The following is a 12,608-nucleotide window of genomic DNA, read 5'->3' as shown; positions in this document are numbered from 1 at the left end:
TAGACTAAGAATTTCCCAAATCATCAAATGCTTGTTCCTTTTTACTTAGCAATTTATCTCATTCCTCTCATATTTTACTATAAGCAGCAAGGAGAAATCACGCTGCCTCTTTAACATTTTGCTTGGCAATCTCCTCAGCTAATTGCATCTATTTATTACAAATTCTGCTTTCCACTCAACAGTAGAATAAATTCAGCCAAGCTTAATGACACTAACAAGTGCTGCCATTCCCCCGTCTCTAATAACATGTTCCACATTTCCTTCTGAACTCTCGCCAATCACCTTGAACGGTCACATTTCTCCCCATCACCTCTTCAGGAAAGTTGAGGCTTTTTCTTTCATGCCCATCTAAATTCTTTGTCCAATTTCAAAACCGTATCCAAATATGTAGGTATTTGCTATGCTAGCAATCTACGTTTCAGTCCCAGAATGTATATTAATTTCCTAGGACAACCATAACAAATTACCACAAACTTGGTGGCTTAAAAACCACAGAAATCTATTCTCTCACAGTTTTGGAGGTCATAAATTCAAAATCAAGGTGTCAACAGGACTGATTCCTTCCAGAGGCTTGGAGGAACAGTCTGCCCAATGCCTCTCTCCTGGGATGTAGTAGAAGCCAGCAATTGTTGGTTTTCTTTGGCTTGTAGATGCATCATTTCAGTCTCTGTCTCCTTTTGCTTATAAGGACACAAGTCATTGGATATAGGTCACATACTTAATCCAGGGTGATCTCATCTCAACATCCTTAACTTAATAACAAGATTCTATTTTCAAATAAGGTCACATTCACATGTAATGGGGGTTAGGATTTAGACATACCATTTTGGAGGAGAGTATTCATGTTATGGCACTAACCAATATAATTTTCTTTCTTGACTGAAGAACATTTAAAGACATTTCTTGCAGAACATGTCTGATGGCAATGAGTTCCCTCATTTTTTGTTCATCTGAAAGAGTATTTCTCCTTTGTTTTTTTTTAAGTTTACTTATTAATTTTGAGAAAGACAGAGACAGTGTAAGTGGGGGAGAGGCAGAGAGAGGAAGTGAGAGAATCCCAAGCAGGCTCCATGTTGCCAGCACAGAGCCCAATGTGCGCTAGAACCCACAAAGCCATGAGATCATGACCTGAGGTGAAACCAAGAGTCAGTTGATTAACCGACTGAGCCACCAAGTCACCCCTCTTTTTTTTTGAAGTATATTTTACCTGGTTAAGAAATTCTAGATTAGTGAGGGTTTTGTTTTGTTTTTAATTTTAACACTAAATATTTCACTTCACACTCTGTGTTTACAATTTCTGCCAACCAGCTTTCTCAGATTCTTATCCTTGTTCCATTATAAATTGTGTTTTTCCCCCCTCCAAATTATTTCAAGATTATCTCACTGTCTTTGGTTTTCTGTAGTTCGTCTATAATATGCCTTGGTGGAAACTTTTTTATAACTTATCCTACCCAGTGTTCTCTGAGATTCTAAAATCTGTGGTTTGGTTTCTGTCATTATTTTGGAAAATTCTCAGCCATTATTACTTCTAGTATTTCTTCCATTTGTTCCTCTCTGTCTTCTTGCATTCCTATTATGCATGTTATAGCTTTTGACATTATCTTACAAATCTTAGATGATTTATTATTATTATTATTACCATCATCATCATCATTATTTTCTTTCAGTTTTAGTTTGGGAAGTTTATTCATCTTCAAACTCACTGATTATTTTCTTATCCATTTTCAGTAATCTTATAACCCCATCAAAGACATTCTTCATTTCTGTTACAGTGTTTTTAATTTCCAACTTTTCTTTTTGATTCTTTAGAGTTTTCATATCTCTGTTTATATTACTTCTCTATTCTTGTATGTTGTCTACTTTTTCCATTAAAGCTCTTAACATATTAATCATAGTTGTTTTAAATTCCTGGGCAGATAATTCCCATACCCCCACATTTGTGTCTGATTCTGATGCTTTCTTTGTATCTTCAGACTTTTTTTTTTTTTTTTTTTTTTTTTTTTTTTTTTGCCCTTTACCATGACTTGAAATTTTGTTGAGAACTTAACATAATCTATCAGGTAATACCACCTGACTTGAATAGGCTCTAATGTGAAGTTTCATGTTAATTTCTGTGGGAGTTGGGCCAGGTATAATATTGTAGCTGTATGTGCCAGAAGATTCAAATTCCTCTATTGATCTTGTTTTGTCTTCCCTGCTGTCTTTGGGGCTCCTTAACTCCTCATCAGATAGAGTGTGTGCATCTTACTGCTCTTTTAGCTGTGATTTTCTGCTGTTGTACTAGTGTTATGGTACAGTTGTTAGGTGTAGGGGATGGGAAGCATTTCACAATTCTGTGATTAAATCTCTGTCTTTTAGTGAGCCTATGTCCAGAGGCTTTGACTTTCACAAGTGTGTCTTGGAAATTTTCTCCCTTAGGTGAGACAGGAAGTGATCTGGAGTGGGAGAAATGCCATGTTTGGTGGGGTAAGGTTCTGGTGGTCTTGTCCCTGTGTAGTAGGCCTTTGATATGGAGAATACTCTTGAGTGTTTTTCACAATTTTTCTGTCCTCTCCCCTGGCCAAAATCATGAGAGGATCTTTTTTGGCTCTTCACCATGAGAATTTCCTTGAGGAAAAAAACTATGAAAGTTGTCTCTCCCCACAAAACTGGAGCTTCCAGTTTCTCACTCTCAGGCTAGTTTATACCCACTTCCCAATATTCCATCAAATTACTATTAAATTTACCTACCAGTTTATAGCCCCAGTGAGTTCTGTTTCAGTTCAGATACGATCTTAGTTGTGATGTTTTGCATTTGTCTGTCTATCCAGACAAATGTCTGTCTTTGTCTGTCTTTTTCTTGTAATAATGAGAGCAAAAACTTGTAAACACTTTATATGTCAGAGCTTAAACCAAAATTGCCTCTCTACTTTTAAAAGCCAAACTTCTTCAATAATTCTTTCCAAATATTATGTCCAGTTTTTACTTCTAGTTCACTTTTTTTAACAGTTCTGAAAGAATTAAACATATACACATAGAATAGTACCATGACTCCATGGATTCATCATTTAGTTTCAACAATTATGAAACACATAAGAGGAACTTGTGATATATTTTTAAGTGAGATAGAAAGTAAATGAAATACTACAAATTCTACTAGGATTGTGCCAAACACTTGAGAATCCAACTTGAAGAGACTACCACTGGCCAAAAATAGGACAATATGAGCACCATGAGGATAATTATCGCAATTGATTAAAACACTTCAAACTTGGGGCACCTGGGTTGCTCAGTCAGTTGAGAATCCAACTCTTGATGTTGGCTCAGGTCATGATCTCACCATTTGTGAGTGTGAGCCCTGCATCAGGTTCTATGCTGATAGTATGGAGCCTGCTTGGGATTCCCCCCCCCCACCGCCCTTCCCCCACTCATTCTCTCTGTCTCCCTCTCAAAATAAATAAATAATAAATAAATGAATATACTTCAAACTTATTTAAATCTATGAGCTCATAACAGATACAAACCTAATGATAGTAAGCTCATCATTTTTTAAACTGGTAAAATAAATAAAAATCTGAATCATTTATCCTGTGTTTCCTAATAGTTGTTACCAAGTATGAAATAATTAAAACAATTTTTGAAATATTTCACTTTATAAAAAGTAGAGTAAGATTAAAATATCACTATTTTTCAACTACTGACATTTTAATGAATCTTGGCATCAGCCATTAGTGGCTACTAACACTAGAAAAAAGCAATGGCATCTATCCAGATTCCTTACTAATGAAAGATCATAAACTCCCCTATGAAGCAGTCTTAACAAAATATGTAATGTGAATCTAATGTTCTTATTATAAGTTATAGGAAATACAGAACACAGAAGAACATATTACTGTACATTGTGAGAATAGAATTAGCAATTTTCAGACTGGAAAACACTAGAGGCTAAATAACCCAGTTGCTTCATCAACTAAAATCCAATGAATGGAATCTTAATATACTTAATAAAACATAATAAAGAATGAGAGTATGCTAAAAGATTATTTTTCCGTTATGTTTTTATTTAAGTTTATTTATTTATTTTGAGAGGGAGAAAGAGCAAGTGGGGAAGGGTAGGAAGGGAGAGAGAGAATCCCAAGCAGGCTCTGTACTGTCAGCTCAGAGCCCAATGCAGGGCTCGAACTCAAGAACCATGAGATCATGACCTGAGCCAAAATCAAGAGTCCAATGCTTAAATGACTAGGCCCCCCCCCAGGCACCTCACAGTTCTGTTTTTTCTTCTTAAAACAAAAAAGTAAAATATGTTTTAATATTTTTATTTTATCTTTCTTAATGTCATTTTTTTTTATTTTCCTAGGCAGTTTTGAGGCCTTATGAATATACCTATTCAAGTCTATGTTGTACAATTGTAATTCTCTAAAATTAGAACTATCATTAAAATAACACTAAAATCATACCTAAAATTAGGAGAGAAATAGGTCAAATACTATAATTTGAAAAATTATACCAAGAGAGTATTATAGAATTAAAATCCTATGTAAATTATATAATATTGATAGTGTTTGCTTTAAAAGAGCAACCCCTTGGTACAATTATAAAAGTACAATTACATTATAGGTTATACCATTTTCAATTGCATACCTGCATTATGTTTAGATAATTACCAAACCATAAAAGTAAACACCCTCACATTTTGGTACAGAGTACATGAATATAGAAAGCATGTAATATAGTTATAGAAAATTGTAAGAGAAATTGATAATGATGAGGAACAGGAGGAAGGGGAGGAGGAGGAGGAGGAGGATGTGCTTTCTGAGGTAATGTCAAGAACATGAATAGAATACAAAGCCAATTTTAAAAACTGAAACTTCCCACAATAATCTATTACACCAAAAAAATATTTCTCATCCTTTCAAATTGTAGTATCGGTTAAGGAAATCAAGAAACTAAGATGAATTATTTCCTAAATTTTATGTTATAAACTTTATATACTTCCATTATTAAACTTTTACTTTAAAAAGGTCTAATATTGAAAGTACCAAAAAGTGAATTATATTTATGAAAATATGGATTTTCTGGGCTCTCCTTCCCATCCATGGCCTAAAGCTAATTTTCTGAAATAACTCAAGAGGGAGGAAATTTTTCAAGTGGTCAGTTCTGGGGGAAAAACATTTTGATTGTTGTGTTTGGTCCTATTAACATAAATTAAAATGTCCTCTTTTTTTCTATATCAGTTTAAGACAAGAAAGTTCATTTTTCTCTAAACTAGTTATGCCTGCAATATAAATTTTATAGCTCATAATAGTATCAGTTAGCTGTTTTTCAATAATGGTGTATAAAATATTTTGCAAAGCAAAGAGGCAAATATCAATCAGCATCTGCTCCTATATTCATGGTTCTGAATGTGTCTGCAGGTCAGCACATTTAGGCTGGGTTCAGTTGTGAAGTTCTTGAGACCACCAGGCTGTAGGACTTGGCTTCTTCCTGAAAGTTTATCTAAAGTCCACTTGACATATATTAATATTAGCTGAAGGAGAAGTAATAGTATGTGAAAGAAAGTCCATTCATGTAAGCATATTTGATCCCCTTACTCTATAATTCATAGTGAGTAGGCCAACGTAAGTAGGCATGAGACATTGATCCAGAGAGGGGTAAAGAATTGCAAAAAGTGATTAAATCTGCTACTGTATCCTCCCTTAGGTAGACTTATTTATGATCCTTCCACAGACACAGTTTACTCACTTAATTCCCAAGCTGTACTAATTGTTGATGAAATTCTCATGATCTCCGTCAGATCTAGAATCAATTATTTTTATATGGAGACCTATTAACTAAAAGACAAGTTTTTTTCTCCACCCACATACCCAGTGTGATCGTGGAACAGGAACAGGGTCAATGCAAAGAACACTCATTTGCAAAGAGGAGAAATGAAAGACATATGGAGCCCCTGATCCCCTAGAATTCTGAAATCCTGCAAGGCAAACACTATCATGTGTTTCCAGTCTTGACATAGACAATTTTCTTGATCAGACCCTGGGTTTACATTGTGAATGCAGAAGCTCTGGTCTATGGATCTTTCCATTTGACCCTTTGGCATTTTCTATTTATTCTCTGCCTATAGTGAGTGGAGGATTGGAGTTTGTTGTTTGTTTTTGTCTGTTTGTTTAACATCTTAAATAGACTGGCAACATTTTTGCAAACATAAGTGTCTTAAAACGTGTTTTTCTTTTAAATGTCAATTACAGTCAAGTATAGGTGTCAACAGCCTCACAAACCTTAAAGACATTATTCTTATCACACTTTTGTGGGGCCATGTATTTTACCTTATTAAGAGTCTATTAACGCAAGTATAATGATCTAATAGGTGTCTCCTTATTTTAGGAGTCTTAAAAAAACCTTAATAAATGGTCAAGCTGCCAAGCCCTTGGTTTTGTGTATTTAGATGTACAACAAGTATTTTAAGGGCCACATAGTTTTTTGAGCTTTGCTTCAAGGCCATATGTTAACTTTTGAATTATTGCTGTCTGGAGAAATCAAAGATGAGAAAGTTTTACTTTCAAAGTCAGAATGTTCCAAAATTTCTAGTTTCTCCACATTCCTTCTTAATTCTACGTGTAAACATTCCTGCTCTCTGTTTCAAGCCCCTCTAATACTTTTTAATTAATTAATTAATATAATTAATTTTGTTTCAAGTTTTTATTAAATTCTAGTTAGTTAACATATAGTGTAATAGTGCTTTTAGGAGTAGATTTTAGGTATTCGTCACTTACATATAACACCCAGTGTTCATCTGAGCAAGTGTCCTCCTTAATAGTCATCACTATTTCACCCATTCTGCACCCATCTCCCTCCATCAACCCTCAGTTTATTTTCTGTAGTTAAGAGTCTCTTATGGCTTGTCTCCTTCTCTCTTTTTTCTTCCTCTATCCTCATCTAGTTTGTTTCTTAAATTCCACATATGAATGAAATCCTATGGTATTTGTCTTTCTCTGACTGACTTATTTTGCTTAGTATATTACACTCTAGCTCCATCCACGTTGTTGCAAATGGCAAAGTATCATTCTTTTTGATTCAAGCCCCTGTAATAGTTTACTCAACTCCTGCTATCCAATCTCCAAGCCCATCCCACAATTTTAGATTTTGGTTTGGGCAGCACTCAAATTTTGGATGTCAATATCTTACCTGCCAGCTATTGAGTAAATAATGCTTAATAACAATCCACTCCAAACCTCAGTGACATATGATAACAATAAGAATGTATTTCCATATTTGCAGATCCTCAGTTCTATTGTGCATCAGCTAACTGAGGCTAGGCTTGGCAAAGTGGATCTCCCAACTCTGGGTCTGGATGGAATTATCTCATCACTATGGACTGGATTCAGGTAGACCTCACATGTATTCATTCTGAGGCTGAAGTTAAAGGATTCTTAGCTACTTGAGAGAAGCTCTTTTCATGTGACTGGCAGCAATGCTAGGGTTGAAGCCCATCTACTCAGGTACACCTGAATAAAGTAACCCTTGCATCACATCTGACAACATCCCTTTGGTGAAAACAGTTCATAAGGTAAAGAGTGTGGATGCATGAAAGCATGTGTAATTGGGAAACATAATGTAACCTGAAACAATAATATCATTAAATTTATGGTAATTGTTTACTTTAATTTTCATATGTCTATTTAAATTTATTTCACTAAGAAATTATGGACTGCCTTGGAAATAATAAAATTTAATTTTTAAAAAAAATGTAAGCAAGACCTCAAACACACAAACCTGTTAGAATCTGAAGCATCATAAATAATTTACCAATTTACCAGTGGAAATACTATGTTCTCACATAAACTCTTTACCATTTGAACACTAATTGTAACTCAATTTGTTCCTAATACATATGCACAAATAGAAGAATCTCAGGGTCAATGCTGCCTGACTTCAAGGAGATAAACAAAGCACAGATTTTAAAACAGATTTACTCACAGTTATAAATCTTAGCTCAGAACCAGTTTCCCCCTTGGGCACTCTTTTGAGGAAGGTCAGTGAAGATATGCATTGTCTTATTTTTGCTAATAGTCTCTTTCTCATTCACATTTTTCATAATTATTCTCTTACCCTCGTTTAATTGTCTATTTATCTTCTACCACTTACCTACAAAGAATCCTTCCACTTTCCCTTGAAGGCAGAGTCATGGCAAATTTGTAGCATCTTTATCTGCCTCCCTCTCTAACTTTTCGGTGAAGGACTGGTGTCCCTGTAATTGGACAACAGGATACCAACAATCTGAAAGAGATGTGACCTCAGGCTTCTGCATTACTGTTCAGGTACAATCTCTTGCTTTCCCAGGGACAGATGATAGAACTAACATAGGGGTAGTCATGGAAGTTGACTATCTGTTTGGATCTTCCAATTTGCACAAATATAGAGTGTTTAGTCATTTCCCCAACCACAAGTTAGAGAAAAACAGAGATTCTTTTCTCTGTATAATTTACATGCTCCATGATCCTCCCTCCGCCCCCCCCACCCCCCCCCGCCGCCAACATCTACAGCTTGGCATAGCACTGTGTTTAATGACAGAAACGGCACTTGCCTTTCATCTTCCATGGCGAAAACAAGCTGACAGCCTTTTTTTTTTTTTTTTTTTTTTTTTTTTTTTTTTTTTTTTTTGCAGTAACTTTCTATTGAGTTTGGCAATCTGAATGGTCTGACCAGTACACCTCTTAGTTTTAAGAGTGGTTAGTTGATTATGCGGTCTCCCAGAGCAAAAAGGATGGGCCATAAACTAAGGCCTTTCTTGGACTATGTGAGTGAAACATCATAATCATCAATAGTAACAAAACAATAACAGTAACAAAAACATATCTAATATGACCGACAGAGGCAGCACTGAGCCTCCTGTAGTTATCGTCCCTGACTAATTTTCAGTTCAAAGAACTAGAGTCTCTTCATTGAGGTTAAGGCTGATATACTGAGGGAGACCTATTCTAACATATGAAGTACATAGTGTATATTTTCCTCTTTATCTCCCCTAAAAGAGCTCATAGACATTAAACAGAGTAATGGTGCATCAGCGAAAGTAAAATGCCCAGTCATTTCTCAGATTATGGGACACTGGTCCTGAACTATCACAAATCCCTGTTGAATAAAAATGCCAAAAGGGAGAATAGTGCTTTATGGGGATCAGATGATAAATGGAGTTTTGTTTCAAGTCCATTTCACTGTAGGAGACTGTGTCAACATAAATGTAACTTGGTCCTGTGCCCAGTTCTTAAGAGATTAATTGGAATAGAAATATGTGACAAGTACAGAATAGCAACATTGGCTACCAAATTCCATTGTGAGAGCTATTATTAAAGGGTGCTCAAGTGTGAGACTGTGGAAATGCACCCTCCAATATCAAAACCTCAAATTAAAACAGTACTGAAGACTTCTGCTTCTAGGTGGGTTCTAATAAGTAGCAGCTGGCCATTATTCCTGCTGCAAAAGCTGGGAAAATTTGTATAAATTACAAAAGGTGCATTTTCAAAGGCAGGAGATAACTATGAAGGAAATAAAATCTAGGTAAGCAAAAATTGCACTGAGGAGACAACTTTTCCTTGGTGAGCTGATAAACTACAGTGTTTTTTAGACCCCTGTGTGTATTTGCTGATTCTGGGCACAGACTTCAGATCAGGCTTAGCTCAAACAGACTCTGCTGGGGGAAGGAGGAGAAAACCAGTAAGTTTTTAGTTGACATGCAGTGCTAGAATAACAAAGCAGAAAACTGAGGCGCCTAAAACGCTTGACCAATCTCTCCACAGGACATTTTCTGAGTTCTGGGACTAGGTGGGAGTCTGGAGAGTTAAGATAAAATTTCTGAAAACTCGACTGAAAGGTCCTGCAATCTGCAGTGTTTAAGAAACGAAGTCCTGCTGGGGGAAACTGCAGGACCCAAGTGGATGGCCAGAATCCCTTCAAGATATTTCCCAGATTTTGAACCTTTTTGAGAGAGAGAATATGAAGCTTGGCTGGGAAATTCTGAAGGCAGAACTTGGTTTTATTTTTAAAAACCTCAGTATTATCCCTTTTCTTTCATTGGCAAATATATCATTTTAATATTCCTAATGATAATGAAAGTGGACTTTGAATGTTTTTTGCATCTTTCAGAATTATTTAATTCTGAAGCTCTGATGTGTAGGGAGCACATATATTGATAAAGTAGTCACCTTGCATTTAAATTGGACACCATTCAAAATGCACATGAGCCATAAACAGACACAAATCTCTGCTTTATGTGACAATAGGGCTCTTTATTCCATCAGGTTCTCAATACCTGCTGTTCGCTTGGCCTAGAGTACTTGTCCTTGTACCTTGATATGGCTCAGTTCTCATTGTTGAGATATTAGTCTTCCCATCACCTCCTCCAAGAGGCTGTGACTGACCAGATTATCAAAGGTAGATAACCTTTCATTTTCAGCTCATACACATTATTCATTTCTATCTAATCACCTATAACAATTTACAGGTGATATGTATTTTCTGTATCTTGGGTTATTTTTCTCTTGCAATTTCCCTCTCTAGAAAATTACCTCCATGAAGGTAGGGACTATTTTTGTGTTTTTCTTCTTTGCATGTGTCCATAGCCCCTAACACTTGTCATGTACATAATAGTTACTGAATAAATATTGATTGGATTAAATGGAATAAATCAATGAATATTATTGTAAGATATGTACTGTGACAGCCCCTATGCTCATTTCCACATTGTTTTTGCCATATACATCTGGGATGATTCTTGAACTTCTCCAGGTTACAGGTTTTATTACTTTGTCCATGGCAGAAAATGCATATTCACAAGCACAATATATCACACAACTTTTAATATGATACTCTGTTAAATAATGATTCTAGGGGCGCCTGGGTGGCTCAGTTGGTTAAGCGTCTGACTTCATTCAGGTCACGATCTCACGGTCCGTGAGTTCGAGCCCCGCGTCGGACTCTGGGCTGATGATGGCCCAGAGCCTGGAGCCTGCTTCCGATTCTGTGTCTCTCTCTCTCTCTGACCCTCCCCCGTTCATGCTCTGTCTCCCTCTGTCTCAAAAATAAATAAACATTAAAAAAATTAAAAAAAAATAATGATTCTAGAAACAAACAGACCTTTCTCTGAAAATAAGTGGTTATTGAACATAGCACTATTTTTGTAGTCTTATCAAATAGAAAACACATTCATTATATGTCATTTGAAGTAATTTTTATGATTAAAAACCTACATAACTATATATTTTCTTTAACTTCTACTTTCTCATCCTAAGTGAGAGAAAGCAGTGCAAGGAATTCCAGGAGTGTTATTCATGACTAGATGTCTGTTTACAGTTATCCCTTTGATAAAACAGGTCGGTGTTAAGCTTCAGTAGGCTGAAAAATTTAACATGATTGGTTCTCATTAATGTCAGAGTTAAGCTTTTTCCTTATAATAAAGGCAGAACCATTCAAACAGGATTCTTGCAGAACCCAAGTATCTGTCACACAGTGATTGTCCTTTCTTGCACCATTAATTTCAGGTCACCTAAGAGGATATTAAAGGAAAAGTAGTACAAAAAATTAAAGTCCTGTGGCTTAAAATTATATAAATTTAACAAGGTTTATAAAATGGATACATATACAAAAACAGTAATTTGTCTGCTATGTGTATTTAATAATACTTTTAGAATCATTTTTTGTCTTTCAATATTAGAAAGTTATATTTTGTTTTAAAATAATTAGAAATGTACAAAGGAATATATGCTCAATAATAATCACGAAGACCCCTAAAATCCAGTGAAAATAATCACAATCATGTTGATATATGTCTTTCTTGACCTCACTACTGGCATGCCTGAGGATGACCAAGACTAAATCACACCCTTGGGATTCTCATAAACATTTGTTGACAGAAAGCCTACAGGAAAATAGGGAGTTCTGTAAAAAGGCAGTTTGGAAACTGGGCAATGTGATTTTGACATAAAAAAATATTGTGACTCACAACTTGGTGAAACTTTTAATAGAACATGTAGAATCCAACTTTTACTCATTTAAAATTTATTTAAAAATTGGGGTGCCTGGGTGGCTCAGTCGGTTGAATGTCCCACTTTGGCTCAGGTCATGATCTCGTGGTTTGTGAGTTCCAGCCCCACTTTGGCCTCTGTGCTGACAGCTCAGAGCCTGGAGCCTGCTTCTCATTCTGTGTCTCCCTCTCTCTCTGTCCTTCCCCCGCTCACACTCTGTCTCTCTTTCCTTCAAAAATAAACATTAAAAAATGAATAAACATTAAAAAATTAAATAAAAAAAAAAAAATAAATAAATAAATAAATAAAATTTATTTATTTAAAACTTAATAAAAGGTGTATCTGGGTGGCTCCATTGGTTAAGCATCCATTTATTGATTTTGGCTCATGTCATGATCTCAGGGTGGTGAGATGGAGCCCCACAGTGGGCTCCTTGCTAAGCATAGAGCCTGCTTGAGATTCTCTCTTTCTCTCTCCCTCTGCTCCTCTCTCCTGCTCATGCTTTCTCTCTCTAAAAATAAGCATTAAAAAATAAAATTTAATAAAAAATACCATTTTCTATAATTAATTATGATAGAGTTGATTAATTTATTTATACATTTGCAGTATTATAAA

Source organism: Felis catus, chromosome B4 (genome assembly GCF_018350175.1).
Source record: "Felis catus isolate Fca126 chromosome B4, F.catus_Fca126_mat1.0, whole genome shotgun sequence".
NCBI lineage: Eukaryota > Metazoa > Chordata > Mammalia > Carnivora > Felidae > Felis > Felis catus.
The sequence above is the reverse complement of the archived record's forward strand: the minus strand, read 5'-3'. Positions refer to the sequence as shown.